Source organism: Lynx rufus, unplaced genomic scaffold (assembly GCF_022079265.1).
Source record: "Lynx rufus isolate CCGP_SWC_20201006 ecotype Redwood Valley unplaced genomic scaffold, mLynRuf1.p SCAF_14, whole genome shotgun sequence".
Taxonomy (NCBI): Eukaryota; Metazoa; Chordata; class Mammalia; order Carnivora; family Felidae; genus Lynx; species Lynx rufus.
This window is the reverse complement of record NW_025814828.1, coordinates 14,366,507-14,394,306: the sequence shown is the minus strand read 5'-3', so window position 1 is coordinate 14,394,306 and position 27,800 is coordinate 14,366,507. Positions and strand designations below refer to the sequence as shown.

Here is a 27,800-nt window from a genome sequence, read left to right as displayed (position 1 = left end):
TAGGTGTGAAATTCTGGGGCTGTTCGCACAGTGAGGTGCTGGGACTGGCTTCTATTTAGAAGTCCTCTGAGGCGGACCCAGGGAGGGAGGGAGGGAGGGAGGGAGGGCTCCAGGGTATGGAGGACGTGCCGCCCAGGGCTCACGTTCAGAACGCGCGGCAGACGGTGTTCCTCCCTTGACCTCCCGACACGTCTCCTCTTTTGTCCTGAAGGTTGTTGAAGTTGAACCTGGAAAGCAACTCTCCACGGTGAGCATGCACTGGGAGCATGCGCTCTGATCGAGCTCGCCCGCTGTCCTTGCTATACCAGAGGCACCTGGAGAGACGGGACTATCTTCTCTGGCTTTGGCGGCGCTAGCAGCCCAAGGGGCCACGTTTGAAGACCAAGCGACCTGCCTCCTCCCCTCAAGCTGCCTAGAACATAATCGAGGTGACCGAGCGTTCACGGAAATGAGAGCCTCAGGATGCGTGTGATACAGCACGTGAGCCGGTTCCTAGCGACCACGAGTGATAAGCGTCCTAATACTCCAGTAATTCTGTGTCCTGCTCTTCAGCTGAAGAACCAAAGCACTGAATCAAGCTCCTTCGTTTGGGGAAATAATCCCTCAGGGGCAAGGGGACGGGCAGGGCAGCCTATGGCCTCAGGAAGCCCCCCCCTCTGCCTTTGGCGTCACTGTTGCACCTGCCTTTGGCTGGCCCTCCCCGTTCAAGTGCATTGACGTCGGGTGGGGTATACATACTCCGCGAGGCACGGAAGCCGATCCATTGGGAGGAGGACGAATGTATTACATGTTCCTTTCATTATTTTTTTACTTATATTTTTTAAGATTAAAAAAAATTTTTTTAAGTATTTATTTTTGACACAGAGAGAGACAGAGCATGTGCAGGGGAGGGGCAGAGAGAGGGGGGACACACAGAATCTGAAACAGGCTCCAGGCTCTGAGCTGTCGGCACAGAGCCCGACGCGGGGCTCGAACTCACGGACCGCGAGATCGTGACCCGAGCGGGAGTCGGACGCTTAACCGACCGAGCCCTCAGGCGCCCCCCACCCACCTTCCTAAGTTCTCCCCTGTGCAGCCCGGAAGTGGCATTTCCCAGGCCCCTTTTCCAGTAGGGGGCTTAGATTCTCCCACGAGTGAGGAGGAAGAAGGGATGGAGAAGCAGTTTTTCTGTGGTGGCTGCCTGGGACAGCCTTTGGTGTCAGCAGCAGGCAGACGTGCATTTGACCAGTGGCCTCTGGATGTCGTCCTGACATTTACCCACTTCATCGTGCAGGAGGCCGAAACCACTGAGCAGGCTTCCCTGCAACCCCTGTGCTCCCCCATCTCTAGAAACTGCCTCCCTCATCTTGGCCCCCTGCCTCCCAGCAGCTATAGAAGCTTCTGGTTCTGTATTAAACCACTTCCATTCTGCAGACTGAGAACGTCGTGTGTCCCCTCTCAATCTACCTCCCTCCCTATAGAAGCTACCCACTGTTGGGAGGGAAGAGTAGAAGTTCCACAGGGAGGCCCTTTCTGTTCTCTGGTTTAAATAAGCGAGTACCTTTTATCAGACCTAGGACTCCTGTGGTCTCAAGATGCGCCACCGTCTTATGGACCAAATAGGAGAGAAGAACGTGGCCTATGGAATTGCACACCATGATCATATATGCAGGCAATCTCATCGATGTTAGGATGTGGAAAAAATGGGTGGGTTAAGACATAAAATGTCGGGGCGCCTGGGTGGCTCGGTCGGTTAAGCGTCCAACTTTGGCTCAGGTCATGATCTCACAGCGCGTGAGTTCGAGCCCCCCGTCGGGCTCTGTGCTGACAGCTCAGAGCCTGGAGCCTGTTTCGGATTCTGTGTCTCCCTCTCTCTCTGCCCCTCCCCCACTCACACTGTGTCTCTCTCTCAAAAATAAATAAACTTTAACACTTTTTTAAAAAGACATAAAATGTTAACTCTCAAAAGCTGAACAGGTAGTTTTAAAAGGTTAATGCAAAGAAATGAAGAACTAAAGGCCGATAACGCGAGCCCAGTGAACGAACGGCAAGAAAAGAGCAACGCTAGTCTGAGCTTTGGAACAACCACAGCCCGGAGGAAAACAAAAGCAATCTGATCAGATCTGCCCAAAATTCACAATTATCAAGATTGAAACGTGAACGGACGGCCAACAGCATAAGCAGAGGGTCTTGCCATGAGTGTATATTTTACCTTTAGGCATCAGCTGATGCTAGACAGAAGCCATCACGCTTAGCAGGTCATTTAACAATTTCCTTACATCCAGCAAAGAAACAAAAGAGGGAGCTGGAATGATTCTAGATTAACACTGTCTTAAAGACATGTCGTCCAGACGCCACGGGTAGACTTTGTTCAGATCCGGATTAAAAGACGCCAACAGTAGGGGTGCCTGGGGTGGCTCCGTTGGTTAAGCATCTGACTCTTGATTTGGGCTCCGGTCCTGCTCTCACGGTTTGTGAGTTCAAGCCCTACGTCAGGCTCTGCACTGACAGCGCAGAGCCTGCTTGGGACTCTCTCTCTCCCTCTCTCTGCCCCTCCCCCACTTGTTCTCTCTCCCTCCCTCTGTGTCTCAAAATAAATTAACAAAATTTATTTTAAAAAGCCAACAGTAAAAGGCGTTTATGAGACAATCCAGGAAAGGCGAACGCCCGGTGGGTATTAGATGCCAGTAAAGAGTTACTCATTTATGACCATGTGGCCGCGCCAGACTGTAATGGTGACCGGAAAAGTCTGTGCCCCACAACACCGGGAAATGGATCTTGGTAAACAGCCGGCAGTCTCAACCATACGTCGTGATCCCACTGGCAAAATAGAACACATTCATACCTTTCTGAAATTTGCCAATTTCCTGGGTGCCCCCCCTTCTCCCCGCCCCCCCCCGCCATTATGCTCACATGCCTGGGTCCTCTAACCCTCCCTCCCTGCCGTATTTTCTCCATAGCACTTAAACTTGGGACTGATTATATTAGTTCTAGCCCTCACCTCTTCCTTTCCCTGTAAGAGGATCTTGCATCCGTCCATTGGCACGGGGCTCGCGGTTCCTTCTTGAAGACAAAGTCTATCGCCCATGCCGTTGTTGACCCTGAGCTCTGCTTTGGCCAACGAGACATAAGTGGCCCTGAAGCACATCAAGTGCCAGCAGAAGCGTTACGATGGCTTCTTGGTCATCTCTCTCCCATTCCCCTCTGCCACGAGCACAGCTTGTGCCACGCAGGGGCTGCTCCTTCAGACTGGTTTCGGGAGCAAGAAGGCATGTTGGGGCAGGACCAGGCCAACCCACCGCCTCCTACACAGCGTGTGAGTAAGAAGCCGATGTGTGTGACTTACTGGGTTTGGGAGCCTCGGTAGCACAGCTCAAAATAAGGTGAAATGTAGCCGATGCACTTGCTGCCATCGTGTTTATTTGTACACCGGATGTCCTCCCCGCTAGAACGAACTCTTCATAAGGGCAGTGAGTCTCACTCGTTTGTTTCCTGTGTCCTCAGCGTCGAGAAGGGCGCCTAACGCGAAGCAGGGCCCAAGTATTTGTGCTCTGACTCATACTCCCAGGAATCAAATGTAGCTTGATTTTTTTTCCTTTTTTGGGGACTGAATTCATCCTAGCCTTTCCGCAAGTAGGAGAGTTAATGAGTTAATGTCATAAATTGCCATTTGGCCTTTAGATCATTTTCTGCTTGGTCTTACATACGTAGTGCCAAGCTTTGAAACTAGAGGGAGAACGAGTGAGTTACCAGAGAACAGTGTGGCTCTGAAGAGAATTAACAACTAAGTTCCCAACCCGTCATCTGGCTTAACGTGACATCTCGGTCCCAGCCATGGACTCACTCCTGCCACCTCACTAAAAGTCTGTAAGAAACGGAAAATGATGGAGATGCACGGTCCCCCCGAAAACTAAGATGGGCAGGCTTGCTTTGGCTACGGTCCCGGAAATATTTCCACTAAGTCTAAGGTCCCGGGGGCCGGAGTGAGAAAAGTCCTGTGTCATCCATTTGAAGGCGTACTCCCCCCACCAGCGCGAAAGCACGTCTGGTTTCCGGGCGTGTGTGACAACCCGCGGCATCTTCAGGTCTCACAAAGTACGGTCATTCGTGGCCCTGCCATGCTCTGCCCCTTGCCTTTTCATTCCGTTAGGTCAATTCCCAAACACCCGGCAAACCTTAGAAAAGGAGGCAGAGGGAGTGAGCCTCTTTGGGGAGGTGAGCGAGAGACCCCACGGGCCTAGCGTTGCAGGTAGAAGCCACAACAAGAGCGTCCCTGGTAGCGGCGGGCGCGCGCTGGCAACGGGATTTTAAAGTGTATTGAAAAAAGTATTTAACGTGCATTTTAGAAGATGGGAGGAAGCACCCCCGGAAAGGTGCTAAATGCTTGGCAGGCTGCCCGGCAGGGAAGAGTGAAGGAAAGAGTGTGCTCCTTCACACCTTAGGCACCTTCCTGTCTAAGTGAGAAGAGAGCATCGCCCTCCGGGGGAGGGTGGGTGGCTCAGTCGGCTGAGCGTCCGACTCTTGATTTGGGCTCAGGTCTGGATGCAGGGTCGTGGGATTGAGCCCCACGGTGGGCTCCACGCTGAGCCTGCTTAAGACTCTCTCTCTCCCACTGCCCCTCTCCCCCGCTCGCTCGCACGTGCACTCTCTGTCTCTCAAAACAAACAAAAACCCTCCAAATACTTGGGTAACGTACAAATGTCCAAAATGTGGCAAAGGCGGGGTAGGCATGAGATACGCCAGGTGACCTTTGCCCGGTGGAGAGGAGGATGAGCCACCCGCTCGAGGAAGTGTCGCTTGAGCCCAGACCAGAAGGACGACGAGCGGGGGGCGGAGGGACGTGTGCTTTCAAGGCCAGGGCCACTGAGCAGGGGTGAGCTGCTATAAACACGCCCACGTCTCTTCCAGTAGATTTGCGGTTCTTTCTTGTTTTTTAACGTTTAATCATCTGAGAGAGAGACAGAGACAGAGACAGAGAGAGAGGGAGCATGAGCTGGGGAGGGGCAGAAGGAAAGGGAGACAGAGGATCTGATCCGAAGCATCGTCAAGTGCAGAGCCCGATGAGGGGCTCGAACCCACGAGGCATGAGATCACGACCCGAGCCGAAACTGAGAGTTGGGCGCTTAACCGACTGAGCCACCCAGGCGCCCCTGTGGTTCTTCTGAAGACATCATAAATACATCCGGTGAGCATCTTATCAAAAAGCCTTTACCTTTTTTCCTCATGGGAAAACAGTGGTGCCCACATCATTTGCTGAACAATCCATCCTTTCCCGACTAGTTGCAAAACATCACCTTCATCATACATTAAATCCTGGAAGAAAACTGATAAGGAAGCATGCAAATGTTCAGCTTGACTAGGTATGACACTCGTACGAATGAGAACAGGATGCGCGTTATTCTTCCCCTTTTATCACATTAGCAAACATCAAAAGCAGTATTAATTATTCATGCTGAGGAGAAGTGAATTCGGTACAAACACATCCGAAGGGCAGTTTGCAAATATCTGTATGAAGCCTGACTAGGGCCACAATAAGGGGATTTTCAAAATTAAGTAGAGGGGACTTATTCATAAGGAAAGGCATTCGTGCTCCGTCCATCCAAGTCGGTCACGGGAGTGGATGTGTAGGATGACTCCCTGGCGGATTCTATTGTGCGTTTATATACAGATGTGTTTACATTTCTAGAAGACATTTGGGAAGATATACACAAACATGTTTACAGTGGGCGTCTCTGGGTAGGTGGGATTCTGGGTCTGTTCCATTTCGTTGTGCTTATCTTTACTTTCTGATTTGTCTGCAGTGTATTGCTTTTACAATGGTTGTTTCATTACAAAAACACAGGCCATATCATGTTCAAATCACTGTGGAAGATAAAAGAAAATAACACATTGCCATTTAGTGGGAGGCAGAAACCGCAAAACCGTAACAGGAAAGCATGACATGTGTCAGAGGGTCACTTTAGTTGAATGGGACGTACAAATAGATTAAACACCCGTATTAAAAAGATTCAAGGATGGGTTCTACAAACAACTGTATGCATTTACCTACCTTGTCATTTGCTTTAAACATTACAAATAAAGGGCTGGGCAGGCGGTGATCCGCAAGTAAACAAAAAGTGGGCCGCGGTGACGATCCTGATCCCTGCCGGGTAGAATTACAGGCAAAGAGCAGTCAACGCATCTGGAGTCCTTACATTGGTAAGAGGTTCGAGTACAGGGAAGGCAGACCATAAACCAGTATATGTGATCAATTACATCGAATCCAGAAGGAGGAATCAACACCAGATAGACCATATGGGTACTCGGATAGAAATGCAATAGAAAAAAAAGACCTTATTGTGTCTTTCAGCCTTGAACATAAGTAAGCCAAATTAAAGGGCAGATATCGGTAGATAAAGGGTAAAAAGGTATTGTTGATACACATTAGACTCAAAAAGCGAATTCACTGTTTTCAGGGACGCACGGAACGTTCACCAAATTGAGGACGGACCGAGGTCGCAAGTGCACTGTGCATTACAGAAAGCAGAGTTACTACGGGCTACAGGCCGCGACGTAAAGTGAGAAGTTGAGGGGATAGTTCTGAGACACCACCGACAAAAACGATCATCACGCCTACCTTTCTAGCTACAGCTTCTTTCCCGAACGTTCTCCTTGAGTGCCAGGCCTATACCGTCGTCTCCCCTTACCCACGGACTTCGGTTACCCGAGGTCAACCAGGGTCCGGAAGCAGATGATCCTCCGGGAGCACCATCAGGTCAACAGTAGCCTGACGCCAAGTCACAAGGCCTGCGTCTCCCGCCTCACTTTATCTCATCATTGACACAGGCATTTTGTCAGCTCACAGCATCACAGGAGGAAGAAGAAGGGTGAGTGCAGCACGAGACATTTTGAGAGACAGACCACGTTCACGTAACTTTCATTATATTGTTACAATGGTTGTATTTTGTTATTTTTTTAAACTGGAAAAAATTGACTTATTTATTTATTTTGAGAGAGAGAGAGAGAGAGAGAGAGAGAGAGTGAGTGTGTGTGTGTGTGTGTGTGTGAGAGGCAGAGAGAGAGAGAGAGAGAATATCCCACGCAGGCTCAGTGCTGAGTGGAGAGCCCGGTGTGGGGCTCCACCTAATGAACGGGGAGATCACGCCCAGAGCCAAAATCAGGAGTCGGAGGCGCTCCCTACTTTATCATTACTTACTGTTGTTCATCTCTTCCTCTGCCTCCGTGAGAAATTGAACTCCATTTGAGGTATGTATGTACAGGGAAATCGTGGTATATATAGTGTCGGGTACTAAGCGCGGTCTCAGGCTCCCGTTGGGTGTCTTGGAACGTGTCCCCTCGCGGTTAAGGGGACTGCCGTACAGCCGGTTGTCTAGTGACGTCTCCACCCGCGAGCCCAGACACATCTCATCCTCATCACACCCAACTCTTCTCCTGCCTTCTCTTTGCCAATCCACCCCTCTCCAGTCCCGTGTTGTCAACAGCACGCCGTCCACTCTCGCGTCCGGGCCCCTGACACAGCGACTGCCGCTGTCGTCCTCGCCGGCCGCGGCCCTCAGGTCACCAGGTCCTGCACATCCTACCTCCCGCGACTCTCTCTGGTCCCCTGGGCCCCCCAGTGTGTCGTTCCCCGAGCTTGCTGCCAGATGGCATCCCGGAAATGCTCAATTTCCTCCCTGTGAGCACTTCCAGGGCTGGTACTTTTATTTATTTCTGTATTCCCAGGGTTTAGCCCAGCATCTCCCACGTAGAGATACTCAAATGTCGGTTGAAAAAACAAAAGCACACAAAAGCCAAATTTCTTCTTAAAACATGGCCCCATTTCCAGTATGTCTCCCAGTTAAAGATAAACTAATCGTTACTGATGTTTGTACTTCATGAATCCAAGTGTGGCTCCCCACTACCACCATGGGACACGTCACATATGTTTGAACGGTCACGAAAGATGAGCGATCCAGAGGATTCTTGTGACCAAGGCAGACGCGCCTTGTAGGAGAACTGAGGAAATCCTGACCGTTAAGTATGAATATACTGAAAAATTTGTCCAACTCGTGAACCAAGTGCTTTGAATAAGTGGCTTGGTGTTCCGGGTGTGTGTGTGTGTGTGTGTGTGTGTGTGTGTGTGCGCGTGTGTGCGCGCTTAACTAGGATTTGAAGATCTAACTGTGACCTGTAAACACTGAAGTTTTAATAAAGCTGTCCTACGTCCTATAGACAATTTATATCTTATGTCTCCAAACCAGTTGGTGGCTGATGCCATTTTGTTTGAGCCAGGCTACTATTTTTCTCTACAATGGAGAGGCCACTTTTTTCATGCTTTGGACTTGGAAGTTAACAATAAAAGTACAAAGGGTCAGAGATGTGCTTATTGTTGGTATCTCCAATAAAACACCTGTTTCCATCGGCTCTGTCAACTATTCCCTTCTTTTTAAAAAGCTTTGTGATAGTACATTTCAAGAACCTGTAAAAACAGAAGAGTAAAAGGAACCCCAGACCGATCACCCAGCTTCAATAATGATCAACTCATGACCAGTCTTGTTTCATCCATACACCCACCCACACCCCTCATTTCCGAGTTGTTTTCAAGCAACTATGACTTACCACGTAATCTACACAGGTCAGTGTGTATATCGAAAAGATAAAGAGACTTTTGAAAAAGTAACCCTAGGGGCGCCTGGGTGGCTCAGTCGGTTAAGCGGCCGACTTCGGCTCAGGTCATGATCTCGCGGTCCCTGAGTTCGAGCCCCGCGTCGGGCTCTGTGCTGACAGCTCAGAGCCCGGAGCCTGTTTCAGATTCTGTGTCTCCCTCTCTCTGACCCTCCCCCGTTCATGCTCTGCCTCTGTCTGTCTCAAAAATAAAGAAACGTTAAAAAAATTTTTTAAAAAGTAACCCTACTATTGTCACACTTTAATAATTCATTTCTAACGCCATTCTGTAAGGAAAGGAACCAGGGCTCCTCGGAGAAATGTCTGACCCTAGGACTGGGGCAGGGAACATTCCAGGTGAGTCTGGAGCATCCTGTAGTGTCAGAGGGATGTGCTCCACAAAGCACCCACGGTGGGGCATTTCAAAGCGACACAGGGGCCAAGTGGAAGAGCTCCCAGCGGTTCGGTCTGGAACAATTTGAGCAACAAGTGAAGTAGTGTAGGATTAGAACCTAGCGCGTGAACGAAATCCCCACGAGTGCACACTGCTGTAAATGAGGGAGCGAGGAAACAAACAAGTGGGGGAGAAGAGACAGGAGAACCCCAAATTCTGTAGATTCTCACTCTCAAGGGTGGAGCACTGCTCCCCACTCCTTAAGTGTGGGGTGTGCAGAGACTTCCTTCCAAAGAGGACAGTGTGGACAGGGGCAGAGTGTAGGTTTCCAGTGGAGAGACCCGATAAACACGACCTCAGCCAGGTGATCAGGGTCAACGGCACCAGCCATCAGTCATGCTGATAGCACATCCCTCCGAGACAATGTAATGAGAAGGGCATTTCACCCCTGCCGTCTTCCTCCCCAGAACCCATCACCCCAGTCCCATCATGAGGAAAATCACCAGACAAATCCCAGCTGGGGAACATTCTTCCAAATACCTGACCAGTCCTCCTCAAAACTGCCAAGGTCATCAAAAAAAGGAAAGTCAGAGAAACTGTCGCAGCACAAGGAGGCGTGCACGGTGAGTGAACACGATGTGGTTTCCTGCATGGGATCCTGAAACAGAAACAGGTGAAAACCAAGGAAATCTGAATTCAGGGTGGGCTTTTGTTCGTAATAACGTGTCGATATTGATTCATTCTTTGTGGTGAATGTACTACAAGACACTAGCAAGCGGGGGAAATGGGTGTGGGTACTCTCTCTACTATCTCAGCACCTTTTACCTAAATCTAAAACTATTCTAAAACTTAACAATTAGTTTAAAACTTAACCACTCCTTAAGATCACTAAACATCCATGCAGTATTTAAATTTGTGATTATCCCAATGTCATCTTTTTAAAAAAAAACTTTAAATGTTTATTTTTGAGAGAGAGAGAGAGAGAGAGAGCGGGGGAAGGGCAGAGAGAGAGGGAATCACAGAACCCAAAGCAGGATCCAGTCTCTGAGCTGTCAGCACAGAGCCTGATGTGGGGCTCGAACCCACATACTGCGAGATCACGACCTGAGCCGAAGTCGGACGCTCAACCGACGGAGCCGCCCAGGCGCCCTTGTCATCCTTCTTTTTCACAGGTTGATATCCTACCTCTTTTAATTGTCTGTTATAGTGCTGTCCAATAGAGATATAATTCGAGCCATATACGTAATTTAAGTTTCCCAATAACCACGTTAAGGAGTAAAAATAGGGGCAACTGGGTAGTTAAGAGTCTGTTAAACATCAACTCTTGATTTAGGCTCAGGTCATGATCTCACAATTCATGAGATTGAGCCCTATGTCGGGTCTGTGCTGACAGCACGGAGCCTGCTTGCGATTCTTCCTCCCTCTCTCTCGATGCCACATCCCCTGCTCTCTCTCTCTCTTTCTAGCTCGCTCATAATATTTAAACTTAAAAAAAAAATAAGTAAAAATGAACAGGAGTTCCTGGCTGCTTCAGTCAGTGGAGTGTGATCTTGATCTCTTGATCTCGGGGCTGTGAGTTTGAGCCCCACATGTGGTATCAGGTTTGCTTAAAAAAAATTTAAAGAAGTAAAAATAAACAGGTAATATCAATTTTAACATTATGACTTAATCTAACATATCTAAAATATTATCATTTCAACATATAAGTAAATGAAATTATTAAAGAGATAGTATACACTGTTTTTGTGTCTTGTCTTTAAAGCTCGATGTGTGTTTCGCACTTGGAACACATCTCATTTCAGCCTGGCCCCGTTCACGTGCTCACCAGCCACGTGTGGCTGCAGCATTGAAAGGCCCCATCGAACAGGTCAGATGTGGGTCTCTAGGTCCCAGACCAGCAGTATCAGCTTCACCTGGGAGCTTGTGAGAAATGCATATTCTCGGGCCCACCCCAGACCTGCAGAATCAGAAACCAAGAGTGGGGCCGCCCATCTTTATTCTTTGATTTCTCAACTTTTCAGAACCTGGGAGCAGGGGGCGGGGGGAGGGGTGATATTTCCTGGAGTTTGGAAATCTCAACATGCTCAAAGTTGGTATCTAATACCTCTCTCTCTCTCTCTCTCTCTCTCTCTCTCTCTCACACACACACACACACACACACACACACACAAACACACAGAATCAATTATCAGGTTCTGTTGCTTCCTTCTGTAGCACACAGCTAAGTCTCTTCATCCCTTTTGGCATCATCTCTGCTGTAGTATTTTATACACACAAGTTACCTGTGTTCATGGTCAATCCTTCCTATCCTCTTCAGGATGTTATTCACCATGAACCTGAAATAAATTTTTACATCAGCTGGATACATTTGTAAACTTGTGGCCCTCCGAACTCTACTGGGATTCTCCCCTACCTGGCTAATCTCGTTTCTGGCTGTGTCCTGGCCCACACACTTCACACCAGCCAAGGCATCTTCGTCCTCTTTCCATTTTCCATACTCTCTTATCATTAAACTCATAAACCCCATTAGAAATATTGAAAGCAGCTCTTTTCTCCTCACTGTGGAAGATGTCCCCATGATCCCATTTTCCTGGTCCCCACACCTTTGTGTATTCCTCTCCCGTTGAATGTGGTTGGACTTGCTCTCTGCTTTCTCATGACTAGATACAGGAGAAGTGATGAGATGTCAGTTTTGAGACCAGATTGAAAAGACTGTGGCTTCTGTCTTAGGCACCCTCTCAAACTGCTTGCTCTGGGGGGAGCCAGCGGCCATACCGTGAGGCAGCCCTTGAAAGATCTCAGGTGTGAGGTCCGAGGACTACCAACAACTTTGTGAGTGAGCTGGGAGGCAGATCCCAACTCCACCACCCGTGGAGCCTTCAGATGAGACCACAGCCCTGCTGACAGCTTGACTGCCACCTAGCGAGACGCCTTGAGATACAGGCAACTGGCTAAGTCACTGCCAAATTCCTGCCCCACGGAAAATGTGAGAGAACAGATGTTTGTTGTTACACAACCATCTCTGAGTGAAACAGCCATTCTACTTTTTCTGCCCTGTTTTTAAAGGCAAACGTTTTGACGATTATTATCCTATCTTCCCCCAAACCTCACCACCGAACCCTTCTCCCCCTGATTCCCTCCCTCCACTGATAACAACCACAAAACCTGCTGGAAAGCTGTCTGTCGCCTATGGGCACATGGGAAATTCTCGGCGGCTGGTTTCTGTTTCAAGTTCTCATCTCTCAAATCTGAGCTGGGAAAATCTTTGCCCAACATCCCAGTGAGGTTTTGGAGTGAATGCTCTTTCCTGTAAAGGAAAATGTGCAAAGTTTCTTCTTGTTGCATGAAATAGTTGATTTGTGCAACCTGCTCCGGTAGTTATTTGTATGTCTTCTCTCTGATGGAGTGCCTGGCTCTTGTCTTCACTTGTCTTTCAGTGCGTGCGTGTGACACAATGAGGTCAACTCTCAAGAAGAAGAAGGAGTTACTGCATATACTTTGTGGGCAAGTTATGTGTGGTCATGTAGATTTATTTCTTCTTTTTCGGTTTCCCCTTTTATCCTTTTACAGTATTTTCTTGTTGTCTGCTTTTCCTATAATGAGTATATATCTAATTTCTGTATGGGACGGTGATCTACAATGTACCATCAGCCTATGAGGGTCACCGTTTGGAAACGACGTTTGGAAACGTCGACAGTGTGAGGATTGCTGGTTTCTAATGTGACATCTTGCTTTGTTCATTTACGTACTCATCTATTTCAGAAGTTAGCGTGGATGCTGCTGAGATCCACAGCAATGTTTGTGTTAGAAAAACTGCAGGTACACAAGAAATGACTCTGGTTAGGAAAGTGTGCCCCGAAACGATCCCTTCCTGAGACGCCTGGTTTAATCAGTGACGTGCGAGCTTCCCTCCGTCAGCCGACTGTGGAGAGGCACTGGCCAGAGTGGAGAAGGTTGACAATGAGCACCGAGCTCCACTCCAGACATTGCCAAACGTTTGCACGGCCTGCTAGTGGATATACTTACGACAAGAGTGCGAAGGATCGTGAGCTTTGTGATTATGTAATAAGTAAAGCGAATGATTAAGATGTGGTTGTGGTCACTCTGCTCACAGAACACGTGGCCTCCAAAGATGTTTTCATCGCCTCGGTCCACAGGTGACACGTGGTACTCGTACTCGGAGCTGACTGGTAGAGCTCACGTGGCCCTGCTTACGTGCACCAGGGCTGGGTACAGCGGCTTTCCCAAGAAGAGGAAAACGGAAGATGTGGAGAATGCGAAGCGTTGCTTCTAGCACGAGGCTGTCAACGGTTTTTTCAGGCTCAAGTGACTGCAGACATACTTTCAGGCCGGGCCAGGTCAGTGGCCGGGCTGTGAGAAGCTGGCTGGGTGTCGTGCCCGGGTGCCTGGAGGGGGCTGCGTCCGCTTGGGCCCCCCGCCCCGTTGCCCCTAAGGACAGCAGTAATCCCTGTGGTTGTTGACATGCAACAGTTTGAGTCTTAGGCTCCAGATCTTCCAGTGTTTCGAAAGCAAGTAGAAAGGCCGATTGGAGCGTGAAATGTCCCAGTTTTAAGATGTGGGCGCAGGTGTATGCAAACACAGGCCAAACAAAATGTGCACGCAGGCCTAATCTGACCTATGTGTTGCCAATGTCAGATCTTAGCCCTTTCGCCTGGGAACCTGGGATTCTGAGTGGCCCTTTATTTATCTGTGAGGTAAAGCTAACCCTAAGTTTCTAAGAAGAATCTTGGCTCTGCCCGTGAGCACTCACCCCCCGGTCCACCTGGGTTCAGGTTCAGATTCTTCATGTTCACAACAGCCCGTGCTCGGCCCGCCACTAGAGCAGTTGGGGGCCACACCAGAAGGACTTCACATTCCCTGCATTCCAGGTCCCTTCCAGGCTGTGTGATCTTGAGGTACGTGGTGAACCACAAGTGTCGAGAGAGTTTGAAATGTGGGCCGGGTATTGGGGAGTTATTATGAACCTGGAGGGCTGAACGAGGCCTGGAACAGGAAGGCCCCTGGGTCACCTTTGGATGGGATCTCAGGGCCCGTGGGAAGCACTGAAGGGATCGTAAATGGGGGGTGGGTGTCTCACAGCCAGACCAGCATTCCGGACATTCTGGACAGATCATTCTGGCAGCTATTGGGGGTGGGGGTGGGGCGAGCCGTCAGCAGACAGAACCCATCATCCGCTATGCGCAGTGCCCTTGATGGGATCCCGTCCAGGTATTCCCTTTGGAGGCGACTCCAGCATCTCCGTTTCACCTTTTTCCGGGCTGTTCTCAGAGGCGGAGGTGTCCGTCTCAGGATGGCCCGAGTTGTTGGGTGAAACATAGCCAGCAAATAATCAGGCACAACCACCTTTCTCTTGAAAATGGGGGAAGGAGTTCCGTTCAAGATTGCCCGAGGTCGGGGACCACTGCCAGGAAAACATGGGACTGGTGTCACAGCCAGGACAAAGGCAAGTGAGGAGAGGTCCCGACTTCTGAGCCCGGTGGACGGCGCGTGGCCACCACGGGCAGGACAAGGTGTCGCTCAGCCCGGAGCAGGGTGGGGGCTCGTTGCCACATGGCTCCCCAGAGCCGGGTCACCACTGGTCACCAGCGCTCCCCGGTGGTTGCCTCCCAGGGGTCTGAGGCCCAGACTCAGCCTGGAAGGCAGGCTGGCTGCGGTCAGACTGGCACAGCGATGGGGAGGTGTCGGCTTTCACCTACTGACTCCTGGCCCGTCTCCTTCCTGTTCTCTGCCCCTCGGAAGCCCCACTCCTCCCTCCACGTCTGCGTCTCTCGCTCTGTCTCCCTGGCTCTCTCTCTCCCTCTCTCCCACGCATTCTTTCCCTTCCTTTCTCTCTCCCTCCCTCCCTCCCTCCCCCCCCCCCACTCTCTCCCCCGCACACTGTCTCTCCCTGGCACACGGACACACACACATCTCGGATGGCAATCGTTAGGCGGGCCTTGGGGCCCATCCCCCGCGTTGCAGCGGTTGTCACGGAGTCGACTAGAAGCCCGCCGAGAACCCCGCGCCCCACACGGTCAGCGCTGCTCTGTGAGCATGCCGTACCCTTGTGTCTCGTGGGCAGAGTGGGCCGCGGTCCTCTGGGTCGCATGGACAGTACTTCCCAGCTCTCCTTGCCGCACCCTGGGCCTGGCTCGCCGCTTCCTGCTGCACGGAAACCGGGTCGGTAACGTGAACCGGCCGGGGCGACGCGAGAGTCAAATGCACTGATCCGGTGACCGGCTCCACGCGGCCTCCAGAGCGGTGCCCCTCAGCCCGATGCCCGAGAATCCCCCGGAATGGGGCAAGATCAGCGCCCTGCCTCCCCTGCCCCGCGCCCCGGGAACCTCTGGGCCCCAGGCCTGGGCGCTGGGACTCCTTACAGCTCCCCTGGCGAATCCAGGGGCAGCCCGGGTTAAGGACAGGCACCTCGAGGGGCGACGGGCGGCGGCCCTGGCGCTGCGGGCAAGGGGCCCGCCTCCCCCGAGGCCAGTGGCCCGAGTCAGGGGCTCGCGCTCCCTCGGAGTCCTGGCCGTCTGTCCTTCCCTGTGGCCTTCCGACAGCCCCACCGCCCTTTGCCGCCTGCATTTCTCTCGTCCCCGCGAGGGTCGGGGCAGCCGCTTGGGCTCCGTGCGCTCTGAGCACGTGGCGTCCTCCGGCGTGTCGTTCGGCCTCTCTCCCTGGCTTGGCTGAAACGAGGTTTTCCATCCACCACTAAAGGGTGAGGGGGCTCCTTCCTGAAAGCTTGGGCCCCCGAGGATTTTCGGTCTGGATCCTTCCCACGAATGTCCTCGAAGTTGCTCACAGACTAGCTTCTTCCAGAGGACCAAAGTCATTAGCAAGGTGCCTGTGTCCCCACCGCTGTGTGTGCGGGAGTGCCCTGCGGTTGTCGCCGTGGCTGCCGGCAGGAGGCGCTGTCACTGAGCATAGATGTTTTTGTTTCTTTGGCTGTCTTCTCTCCTAAACTAGGTTATTTCACTTAATGCTGTCTATTGTATTTACTTATTTAAAAAAAATTTTTTTTTGTTTAGAGAGAGACAGAGACAGCGTGAGTGAGGGAGGGCAGAGAGAGAGAATCGCAAGCAGGTGCTGAGCTGCCAGCACAAAGCCCCTATGGGGCTGAAACTCACGAAACTGTGGAATCCTGATGTGATCTGAAACCAAGAGTCAGTTACTTAACCGACTGAGCCACCCAGGCGCCCCATGGACATTCTGTTTAAATATTGTTTATAGAAATAACTTTAAGTTATATTCACAGGAATGAATTTTTGTTTGCTTATGAGAGGCACCTGGGAGTGTTAAACCCCTGGATGATAAGAGACTGAACTACCATCTATGGGGTTAACTGTTGGTTAATTCGGGTCACTTTTACTCTGAAGGGGTGACTCCTTATGGCCCCTGTCCAAGGCAGGGTTGGTTTACCAGCCCCCTACCAATCGTGGGTCCCAGATTCTGACTCTTGTCTCTCAGTCCTACAAAGCCACCATAAGTACAGCCTGGCCTCTTTTAGCCTTTTCTGGATCAGTAAGTGCCTTAGAGCAAAAGCAGCCCTCTCAGCTTTTTACATTTTTCTAGGTTTCTGGTCTTTCCCAGCTCTTAGCTCAGTCATTGCTTACTGTTTTGTAAACTTTTTGATGTTCTTCAGACTATTTTAAGATCATTCCATCCAGCTTTTCTAGTTGGTTCTCAGGGGACTGGCAGCTCTGCATTATAAGAACTGGAACTCCAGGGGAGCCTGGGTGGCTTAGTTGGTTGAGCATCTGACTTTGACTCAGGTCATGATGTCTCAGTTTGTTGGTTCGAGCCCTAATCGGGCTCTGTACTGTCAGCACGGAGCCTGTTTTCGGATTCTCTGTCCCTCTGTCTCTGCCCCTTCTCCACTCTCTCCTTCGAAAATAAACGAACATTAAAAAAATCTTTAAAAAAAATATTAGAGGGGCGCCTGGGTGGCTCAGTCAGTTAAGCGTGAAACTTCGTCCCAGATCATGATCTCACGGTTCGTGAGTTGGAGCCCAGCACTGGGGTCTGTGCCGACAGGTCAGAGCCTGAAGCCTGCTTTGGATTCTGTGTCTCCCTGTCTCTCTGCCCCTCCCCTTCTCATGCTCTATCTGTCTGTCTCTCTCAAAAATAAACATTAAAAAAAAAAAGAATGAAAAGTGCAGGTTCCCAGGCTGTGCAGATAGAAATACTGCTCTGTCCACAGCTTCTGTGATTCTGCTCTGACCTGAGAACAGGTGGCTTGTGCTATCAGCACCTCTTTGCACTTCTATTGCCGTCAGGTCTCCCTTGCTTGTCGGGCACGATATTCGGCCCTATTCTAGTTGATGCAGCTTAAGTAGACCAGAAGAAAAGCTAGCGGTTGGAGTGAGAGTAAGGAAGTGTACCTTCCTTGTATTCTGTGTCCCTCTGTTGCAGAAGCGGGATCAAGCAAACGGACTCACTAGAAATGAAACGAAGTGTTTGATAAACATCTGTTGGATGCTTCATCACATCCCAGCAGCAGACATCGTGTTCCTATTGAGTTCTAGGTGACGGAAGGGAACCCAAAAGGGTGAGGGGATCAGTCTGGGTCTAAGACGAAGAGAAAAACCACCCAGTGAATTGAACAGAGAAAGTGTAATGTAAAGAAATATCAAGTATAACAGGATTGGAGGAACAAGGGACTGGCTACTAAGAAACACAGAAAACTCAAGAGTATCAGAATAAGAGCTATAAACAACAGCTACTAGCTCTAGGATGGAGACATTATGCCCAAGAAGGCCCAACTATGACTCACAGAGTGAGACAAGTCACTTGGTGGCGCATTGGTGGAACTTGTTGGAGAGCTACCTTCTAGAACTTGCTGGAAATCTGCCCTGTCAGGTGTGTGTTTGGGGTAGGGTGCTGCACTCTGCAGCAACCTGCCTAGAGAGCAAATGGGGACTAGGAAGCCAAACTAGCTTCTTCTGCAATCTCTTTCCAGTGTTTTGTAGTGAAAAAAAGCTTAAACTGTGCTACTGGCAAAGGAAAAAAACTTTAAAGGGCCCATATCCATTTTCTCAGAGTAGGCAATGGGGTGAATTTGAAGTCAAGAGGTAAAACACCAATAATCTGTATAGTACATCGATTCCTCTCTTCAGCTTCATAATGCACCCTCCTGCACACATTTATGCTCCCACACAACAGTGAAATAACTATATTTCTACCTAACAAAACGTGCCTTTCCTTCTCACAAGTGAAAAAACTCACCCTTCCCCTAAAGTGAGGCGATGCACAGTGCCAAGTCATTATGTAACTGACAGAGGGAAATGGAACTAGAATTCTAGTTGCTGTGCTGGGTGATTTATGTTTTATGACATTTAATTCTTAGAAGTGTGATAGCAGTGCTGTTTAACATAAGTAAGGTGTGGTGCTGCTCTCCAGGAACTTAGAAGGAGAGAGGCATGGTGAAAAGGCATCCACAGTGATTTAAGTGCTAAAGGAAATTAAGGTTGAGGAATCCTAGAGAAGGAGTGCTCATTCTTTCCAGGGGACTGTAGGAAACTGTCTTGGTGCAGATATTATTAGAACTGATGCCAGGCTGGAACAGGCTTTGAAGGGTGTGGAAAATTTCCAGAAGCAATTAAGGAGAGGAGGGAAACTGACATAGAGGATAGGAGCATGTGACGTGGTGGGGGAAGGGGGTGGTATGCATGTTGAAATCTTAACTGCCACTAGCCTTGTGGCTTTGAGCAAGTGAAACTCTCTAAGCCTCTGTTTCCTTATCTTTAAAATGGGACAGTAATACTGACTTCTTACAGTGGTTGAGGACCACATAAGGCCAGACATAGTAAGTGGCTGGTTTGTGGTGAGCGCACGGTAAAATTATAGCTATTATTATGTTAAGGAGGAATGAAGCACGTGGCTGTCTGGAAACCGGCAAGTAGGGACTAGGACAGCTGAAGGGCAGGGTGGCATGGATTTCGGGGGGATTAGGGGCACATTTGAAAAGTTGGATGATTTTAGGATTTCCTCCCAAATATGGCATTGGACGTGAGTACACAATCTGGAAAACATAAGTCTGAATTCTTAGATTCTACACTTTTTCTGTGATGTATTGTGTGAAGAGCATTTTGGGAAGAGCGGAATTACACCGGCGACCTGTTTACATGGGGGAGGGGCACACTTAAAAATGTATCCACGTAGGTGGAAAGGGCGGGAGGCACCACACCTAAAGGCACCATTACCCCCCCCCCCACCCCGCTCCACCCCGCCCCCCCGCAATAGTCGCTCTTCCCGAGCGTGCGCTGCCGCGCAGTCGCAGAAGCGGGGCTTGGGCCGGGAGTTGCGTGCGCCTTCCGTGTGGTGCCTCCGCGCCCTGCAGTCGCCGAGTGGGCAGTCGCTGTTTGACCGCACCGTCGACGCCGAGGCCAAGGCGCTCAGAGAGGGATTCTCTGCCTCACGATGTCTGAGGAAGAGGGTAAGGGGCCCTTCCCCAAGCCGTCCCACCAGCTTCTACCTCTTTCCTCACCCCGACAGCGTTCGCGCTGTGCCCGGCTAGAGGGCCTCACAGGCCACCAAACCGTCATCTTGGCACCGACCAGGGCGTGTCCGGTGGTGGCCTCTGGGCCGCTGTGGCTGTTTGCTCAGGGGGCATTTAGGAACCCAGGTGTTGCATGCCGGATCTGGACCACGGTGTCCTTGGGGTTCATGGTGTTTCAGGGGCTCGAGGGGCCCCTGGGGCTAATGGCGTCACCGGGGCTCATGGCGTCACCGGGGCTCATGGCGTCTGAGGGGTCACTGTGGCTGGCGGTCAGCATGGCGAGAGGCGGGGTCTGGCTTCCAGCACGAGGGCGGTGGTTCTTTGCAGGACTTCTCGTGGCCAGATAATCTCGGCTGTCGCCACTTGGGAGGCTGAGGCGCCGTGATCTGTTTCCCTGTGTGTCCGGAGCGTGGCGTGGCGGGCCCTGGCACCAGAACAGGTCTGTCAAGGCCTTCTGGTATGTGTCCACGCCACAGAGCCGTGGAGCGATCCTTAGGGCATGAAAGCAGCTTGGCTTAGTGGCTGGGGGCCCTCCTGGGAGGCGAGCATTTGCTTTGCTCCGAGGTTAATTCTGCACTTTACAGACTCCTGTTCACCGGTGCGGCAGAAGGAGGCTTTGGGGTGGTTCCCACTACCGCTCATGGGATGCCAGCACCTACAAGCTTTTGAGATTTGGCCACTTATTAAGTACCTGGTGCTGATTTCCTGGGACGAGTTGAACCTTTATCCTTTCTCTTTCTGTGTCGGAGGAGGGAGGGGTCCAGAAGGACCATCTTAGACCATCAGAATTTTGAGTTTATTTTTTTTCTTCAATATATGAAATTTATTGTCAAATTCGTTTCCATACAACACCCAGTGCTCATCCCAAAAGGTGCCCTCCTCAATGCCCATCACCCACCCTCCACTCCCTCCCACCCCCCATCAGCCCTCAGTTTGTTCTCAGTTTTTAAGAGTCTCTTATGCTTTGGCTCTCTCCCACTCTAACCTCTTTTTTTTCCTTCCCCTCCCCCATGGGTTTCTGTTAAGTTTCTCAGGATCCACATAAGAGTGAAACCATATGGTATCTGTCTTTCTCTGTATGGCTTATTTCACTTAGCATCACACTCTCCAGTTCCATCCACGTTGCTACAAAAGGCCATATTTCATTCTTTCTCATGGCCACGTAGTACTCCATTGTGTATATAAACCACAATTTCTTTATCCATTCATCAGTTGATGGACATTTAGCTCTTTCCATAATTTGGCTATTGTTGAAAGTGATGCTATAAACATTGGGGTACAAGTGCCCCTATGCATCAGCACTCCTGTATCCCTTGGGTAAATTGCTAGCAGTTCTATTGCTGCGTCATAGGGTAGGTCTATTTTTAACTTTTTGAGGAACCTCCATACTGTTTTCCAGAGCAGCTGCACCAGTTTGCATTCCCACCAACAGTGCAAGAGGGTTCCTGTTTCTCCACATCCTCGCCAGCATCTACAGTCTCCTGATTTGTTCATTTTGGCCACTCTGACTGGCATGAGGTGGTATCTCAGTGTGGTTTTAATTTGTATTTCCCTGATGAGGAGCGACGTTGAGCATCTTTTCATGTGCCTGTTGGCCATCTGGATGTCTTCTTTAGTGAAGTGTCTATTCATGTTTTCTGCCCATTTCTTCACTGGGTTATTTGTTTTCTGGGTGTGGAGTTTGGTGAGTTCTTTATAGATTTTGGATACTAGCCCTTTGTCCGATATGTCATTTGCAAATATCTTTCCCATTCCATTGGTTGCCTTTTAGTTGTATTGATTGTTTCCTTTGCAGTGCAGAGGCTTTTATCTTTATGAGGTCCCAATAGTTCATTTTTGCTTTTAATTCCCTTGCCTTTGGGGATGTGTCAAGTAAGAGATTGCTGTGGCTGAGGTCAGAGAGGTTTTTTCCTGCTTTCTCCTCTAGGGTTTTGATGGTTTCCTGTCTCACATTCAGGTCCTTTATCCATTTTGAGTTTGTTTTTGTGAATGGTGTAAGCAAGTGGTCTAGTTTCAACCTTCTGCATGTTGCTGTCCAGTTCTCCCAGCACCATTTGTTAAAGAGACTGTCTTTTTTCCATTGGATATTCTTTCCTGCTTTGTCAAAGATTAGTTGGCCATACGTTTGTGGGTTTAATTCCGGGGCTTCTGTTCTTTTCCATTGATCTATGTGTCTGTTGTTGTGCCAATACCATGCTGTCTTGATGATTACAGCTTTGTAGTAGAGGCTAAAGCCTGGGATTGTGATGCCTCCTGCTTTGGTCTTCTTCTTCAAAATTACTTTGGCTATTCGGGGCCTTTTGTGGTTCCATATGAATTTTAGGATTGCTTGTTCTAGCTTCGAGAAGAATGCTGGTGCAATTTTGATTGGGATTGCATTGAATGTGTAGATAGCTTTGGGTACTATTGACATTTTGACAATATTTATTCTTCCAATCCATGAGCATGGAATGTTTTTCCATTTCTTTATATCTTCTTCAATTTCCTTCATAAGCTTTCTGTAGTTTTCAGCATACAGATCTTTTACATCTTTGGTTAGGTTTATTCCTAGGTATGTTATACTTCTTGGTGCAACTGTGAATGGGATCAGTTTCTTTATTTGTCTTTCTGTTGCTTCATTATTAGTGTATAAGAATGCAACTGATTTCTGTACATTGATTTTGTATTCTACGACTTAGCTGAATTCATGTATCAGTTCTAGCAGACTTTTGGTGGAGTCTGTTGGGTTTTCCATGTATAGTATCATGTCATCTGCAAAAAGTGAAAGCTTGACTTCATCTTTGCCAATGTTGATGCCTTTGATTTCCTTTTGTTGTCTGATTGCTGATGCTAGCACTTCCAACACTATGTTAAACAACAGCAGTGAGAGTGGACATCCCTGTCGTGTTCCTGATCTCAGGGAAAAAGCTCTCAGTTTTTCCCCATTGAGGATGATGTTAGCTGTGGGCTTTTCATAAATGGCTTTTATGATGTTTAAGTATGTTCCTTCTATCCCGACTTTCTCGAGGATTTTTATTAAGAAAGGATGCTGAATTTTGTCCAATGCTTTTTCTGCATCGATTGACAGGATCATATGGTTCTTATCTTTTCTTTTATTAATGTGATGTATCACGTTGATTGATTTGCGAATGTTGAACCAGCCCTGCAGCCCAGGAATGAATCCCATTTGATCATGGTGAATAATTCTTTTTGTATGCTGTTGAATTCGATTTGCTAGTATCTTATTGAGAATTTTTGCATCCATATTCATCAGGGATATTGGCCTGTAGTTCTCTTTTTTTTGCTGGGTCTCTGGTTTAGGAATCAAAGTAATGCTGGTTTCATAGAATGAGTCTGGAAGTTTTCCCTCCCTTTCTATTTTTTGGAAGAGCTTGAGAAGGATAGGTATTATCTCTGCTTTAAATGTCTGGTAGAACTCCCCTGGGAAGCCATCTGGTTCTGGACTTTTATTTGTTGGGAGATTTTTGATAACTGATTCAATTTCTTTGCTGGTTATGGGTCTGTTCAAGTTTTCTATTTCTTCCTGTTTGAGTTTTGGAAGTGTGTTGGTGCTTAAGAATTTGTCCATTTCTTCCAGGTTGTCCAGTTTGTTGGCGTATAATTTTTCATGGAATTCCCTGATAATTGCTTGTATTTCTGAGGGATTGGTTGTAATAATTCCATTTTCATTCATGATTTTATCTATTTGGGTCCTCTCCCTTTTCTTCTTGAGAAGCCTGGCTAGAGGTTTATCAATTTTGTTTATTTTTTCAAAAAACCAACTCTTGGTTTCATTGATCTGCTCTACAGTTTTGTAGATTCTATATTGTTTATTTCTGCTCTGATCTTTATTATTTCTGTTCTTCTGCTGGGTTTGGGGTGTCTTTGCTGTTCTGCTTCTATTTCCTTTAGGTGTGCTGTTAGATTTTGTATTTGGGATTTTTCTTGTTTCTTGATATAGGTCTGGATTACAAGGTGTTTTCCTCTCAGGACTGCCTTCGCTGCATCCCAAAGCATTTGGATTGTATTTTCATTTTCATTTGTTTCCATATATTCTTTAATTTATTCTCTAATTGCCTGGTTGACCCATTCAATTCTTTAGTAGGGTGTTCTTTGACCTCCATGCTTTTGGAGGTTTTCCAGACTTTTTCCTGTGGTTGATTTTAAGTTTCATAGCACTGTGGTCTGAAAGTATGCATGGTATGATCTCAATTCTTTTATACTTATGAAGGGGTGTTTTGTGACCCAGTATGTGATCTATCTTGGAGAAGGTTCCATGTGCACTCAAGAAGAAAGTATATTTTGTTGCTTTGGGATGCAGAGTTCTAAATATATCTGTCAAGTCCATCTGATCCAATGTATCATTCAGGGCCCTCGTTTCTTTATTGATTTTTTGTCTAGATGATCCATCCATTGTTGTATGTGGAGTATTAAAGTCCCCTGCAATTACCACATTCTTACCTATAAGGTTGCTTATGTTTGTGATTAATTGTTTTATATATTTGGGGGCTCCTGCATTCAGTGCATAGACGTTTATAATTGTTAGCTCTTCCTGATGGATAGACCCTGTAATTATTATATAATGCCCTTTTTCATCTCTTGTTACAGCCTTTAATTTAAAGTCTAGTTTGTCTGATATAAGTATGGCTACTCCAGCTTTCTTTTGACTTCCAATAGCATGACAGATAGTTCTCCATCCCCTCACTTTCAATCTGAAGGTGTCCTCAGGTCTAAAAAGAGTCTCTTGTAGATAGTAAATAGATGCGTCTTGTTTTTTTATCCATTCTGAAACCCTATGTCTTTTGGTTGGAGCATTTAGTCCATTTATATTCAGTGTTATTATAGAAAGATATCGGTTTAGAGTCATTGTGATGTCTGTAGGTTTCATGCTTGTAGTGATGTCTCTGGTACTTTGTGGTCCTTGCAACATTTCACTCACAGAATCCCCCTTAGGATCTCTTGTAGGGCTGCTTTAGTGGTGATGAATTCCTTCAGTTTTTGTTTGTTTGGGAAGACCTTTATCTCTCCTTCTATTCTAAATGACAGACTTGCTGGATAAAGGATTTTCAGCTGCATATTTTTTCTGTTCATCACATTGAAGATTTCCTGCCATTCCTTTCTGGCCTGCCAAGTTTCAGTAGATAGATCTGTCGCTAGTCCTGTCAGTCTCCATTTATATGTTAGAGCATGTTTATCCCTAGCTGCTTTCAGAATTTTTTCTTTATCCTTGTATTTTGCCAGTTTCACTATGATATGTCATGCAGAAGATCGATTCAAGTTACATCTGGAGGGAGTTTTCTGTGCTTCTTGGATTTCAATGCCTTTTTCCTTCCCCAGATCAGGAAAGTTCTCAGCTATGATTTGTTCAAGTACACCTTCAGCCCCTTTCTCTCTCTCTTCCTCTTCTGGAATTCCTATGATACGGATATTGTTCTGTTTAATTGCGTCACTTAGTTCTCTAATTCTCCCTTCATAGTCCTGGATTTTTCTATCTCTCTTTTTCTCAGCTTCCTCTTTTTCCATAATTTCATCTTCTTTTTTTTTTTTTTTTTAATTTTTTTTTTCAACGTTTATTTATTTTTGGGACAGAGAGAGACAGAGCATGAACGGGGGAGGGGCAGAGAGAGAGGGAGGCACAGAATCGGAAACAGGCTCCAGGCTCCAAGCCATCAGCCCAGAGCCTGACACGGGGCTCGAACTCACGACCGCGAGATCGTGACCTGGCTGAAGTCGGACGCTTAACCGACTGCGCCACCCAGGCGCCCCCATAATTTCATCTTCTAATTCACCTATTCTCTCCTCTGCCTCTTCAATCCGAGGTGTGATCGCCTCCATTTTATTTTGCACCTCATTTATAGCATTTTTTATCTTCTCCTGACTGTTCGATTAATTTTATGACTATTATTCTAAATTCTTGTTCCGTTATATTGCTTAAATCGTTTTTGATCAATTCGTTAGCTGTTGCTACTTCCTGGAGTTTCTTTTGAGGAGACTTCTTCCGTTTCCTCATTTTGGATAGTCCCTGGGGTGGCGTGGAACTGCAGGGCTCTTCCCCTGTGCTGTCTGGAGTAACTTGCGTTGGTGGGCGGGGCCTCAGTCAGACCTGTTGTCTGCCCCCAGCCCACCACTGGGGCCACAGTCAGACTGGTGTGTACCTTATCTTCCCCTCTCCCAGGGGCAGGACTCACTGTGGAGTGTTGTGGCCCCTGTCTGGGCTACTTGCACACTGCCAGGCTTGTGGTGCTGCTTTGATGGGATCTGGCGTATTAGCCGGGGTGGATCCGCAAGGTGCACAGGGGTGGGAGGGGCAGGCTCAACTTGCTTTGCTGTCAGTGGTCCCCTGCGGAGAGGCCCTGCAGCTACCGGGAGGGAGGCAGACCCGTCAGAGGGATGGATCCACAGAAACACAGTGCTGGGTGTTTGCGCAGTGCAAGCAAGTTCAGTGACGGGAACTGGTTCCCTTTGGGATTTTGGCTGGGGTATTGGAGAGGGAGATGGTGCTTCCCAATGCCTTTGTTCCCCACCGAGCTGAGCTCTGTCTTCCAGTACTCAACACCTCTCCCTCCCAGGGTCCTCTCGCCCTCCCACTCTCTGAGCAGAGCTGTTGACTTATAACATTCCAGATGTTAAGCCCTGTCGGCTGTCAGAACTCACGCAGTCCAGCCCCTCCGCTTTTGCAACCAGAGTTCGGGGCTCTGCCTTACCGGGCGGGCCGCCCCTCCACCGTCCCGGCTCCCTCCTGCCAGTCCGTGTAGCGCGCACCGCCTCTCCGCCCTTCCTACCCTCTTCTGTGGGCCTCTCGTCTATGCTTGGCCTCGAAGAGTCTGTTCTGCTAGTCTTCTGGTGGTTTTCTGGGTTATTTAGGCAGATGTGGGTGGAATCTAAGTGATCAGCAGGACGAGGTGAGCCCAGCGTCCTCCTATGCTGCCATCTTCCCTAGTCTCTCCCCCCGTTTTTTAATCATTTAAAAATATAAAAAACAAACAAAAACCAAAACCATTCTTAGCTTGTGGGCTGTATAAAAATAGGTGGCAAGGTGGGTTTGGTCTGTAGGCTATAGTTTGCCAACCCCTGATCTAACTGATGCCACAAAGTTTTGGTACCACTGTTCCATGTTCTGGTTTTAATACTACATGCAGAACCAGCAGAATACTTTCTTAGTGTGTTACAGATTCCAACAGCCCTCTTTAGTGGGAGAGAGCTAGAGTGGATACCCTTTGACCTGTCATTTCTACTGCTAGGAATTTATCCCATAGAACTACTTTCAGAAGTGCAGGGCTGTTCAGCAGTGTGCTTTGCATGGGCAAAACTTTAATAGTAACTTGAATATCCATGAATTAGGGACTAGTTGAATGAATCATGACCTATCCACATGAAAGGAAACTAAGAGCTGTTGAAGTGGTTGCAGTAGATCTAAAAGTAGTAGTTTGAAGACCAACACATGTTTAGTGAAGAAGCAAAGGAGGTCGCAGTCTGGTCCTTATAGTCTGATCCCTTTGATCTTTCTAACTGAAGCAAAAATTTAGAATAAGGAATTTCAGAAAAGGTGACCAGGTAGTTTTTTTTTTGTGTGTGTGTGTGGTAAAATATATGTAACATCATGTTTTTTCCCTTTGTTCTATTAATGTGGGATGTTACACTGATTGATTGGTTTTCTTTTGTTGAACTACCCTTGCATTCCTGGGATCAGTCCCTCTTGGTCATGGTGAATAATCCTTTTAATTTGCTGGTGGATTAGATTTGCTATTATTTTGTTGAGGATTTTTGCATCTATATTCAATAAGGGATATTGGTCTGTGATTTTCTTTTCTTGTAATGTCTATCTGGCTTTGGTAACCAGGTAATTCTTGCCTCACAGAATGAGTTAGGAAGTGTTCCCTCTTCTTTAGTTTTTTGGAAGAAGTTGAAAAAGACTGGTGTTAATTCTTTAACTATTTGGTAGATCCAGCAGTGAAGCCCTCTGGTCCAGGCCTTTCCCTTGCTGGGAGGTTTGTGAGGACTGATTCAATTTCTCAACAGACCTGTTATAGGTCTGTTGAGATTTTCTATTTTTTCTAGAGTCAGTTTAGACAATACATTTTTTTAATTATAAAAGCAAATTGTTTTCTCATATACTAACATCAAGCATTTATAACATATATAGGGTGGGGTGGCTGGCTGGTTCAGTTGGCAGAGCAGGTGACTCTTAGTCTCGGGGTTGTGAAGTTAAGCCCCACATTGCACGTAGAGTTTACATTAAAAAAATTATATTTGTGTGGGAAAAACCCAGCTGATAACAGCTACAAATAAATATTAAAAATTCTAAGG

At 48.1% G+C, this 27,800-nt stretch overlaps 1 long non-coding RNA gene across 1 annotated transcript; it reads right to left on the bottom strand.

Annotated features, from left to right (window-relative positions):
- Nucleotides 1-5,374: 5,374 nt before the first annotated feature.
- On the bottom strand, nucleotides 5,375-6,976 carry LOC124509653 (uncharacterized). Its single transcript, XR_006961479.1, has 3 exons — nucleotides 6,596-6,976; nucleotides 6,029-6,121; nucleotides 5,375-5,841 (listed from the first exon to the last, which is right to left on the bottom strand). It is a non-coding gene; the product is annotated as an uncharacterized LOC124509653 (long non-coding RNA).
- Between the last annotated feature and the right edge of the window lie 20,824 nt (nucleotides 6,977-27,800).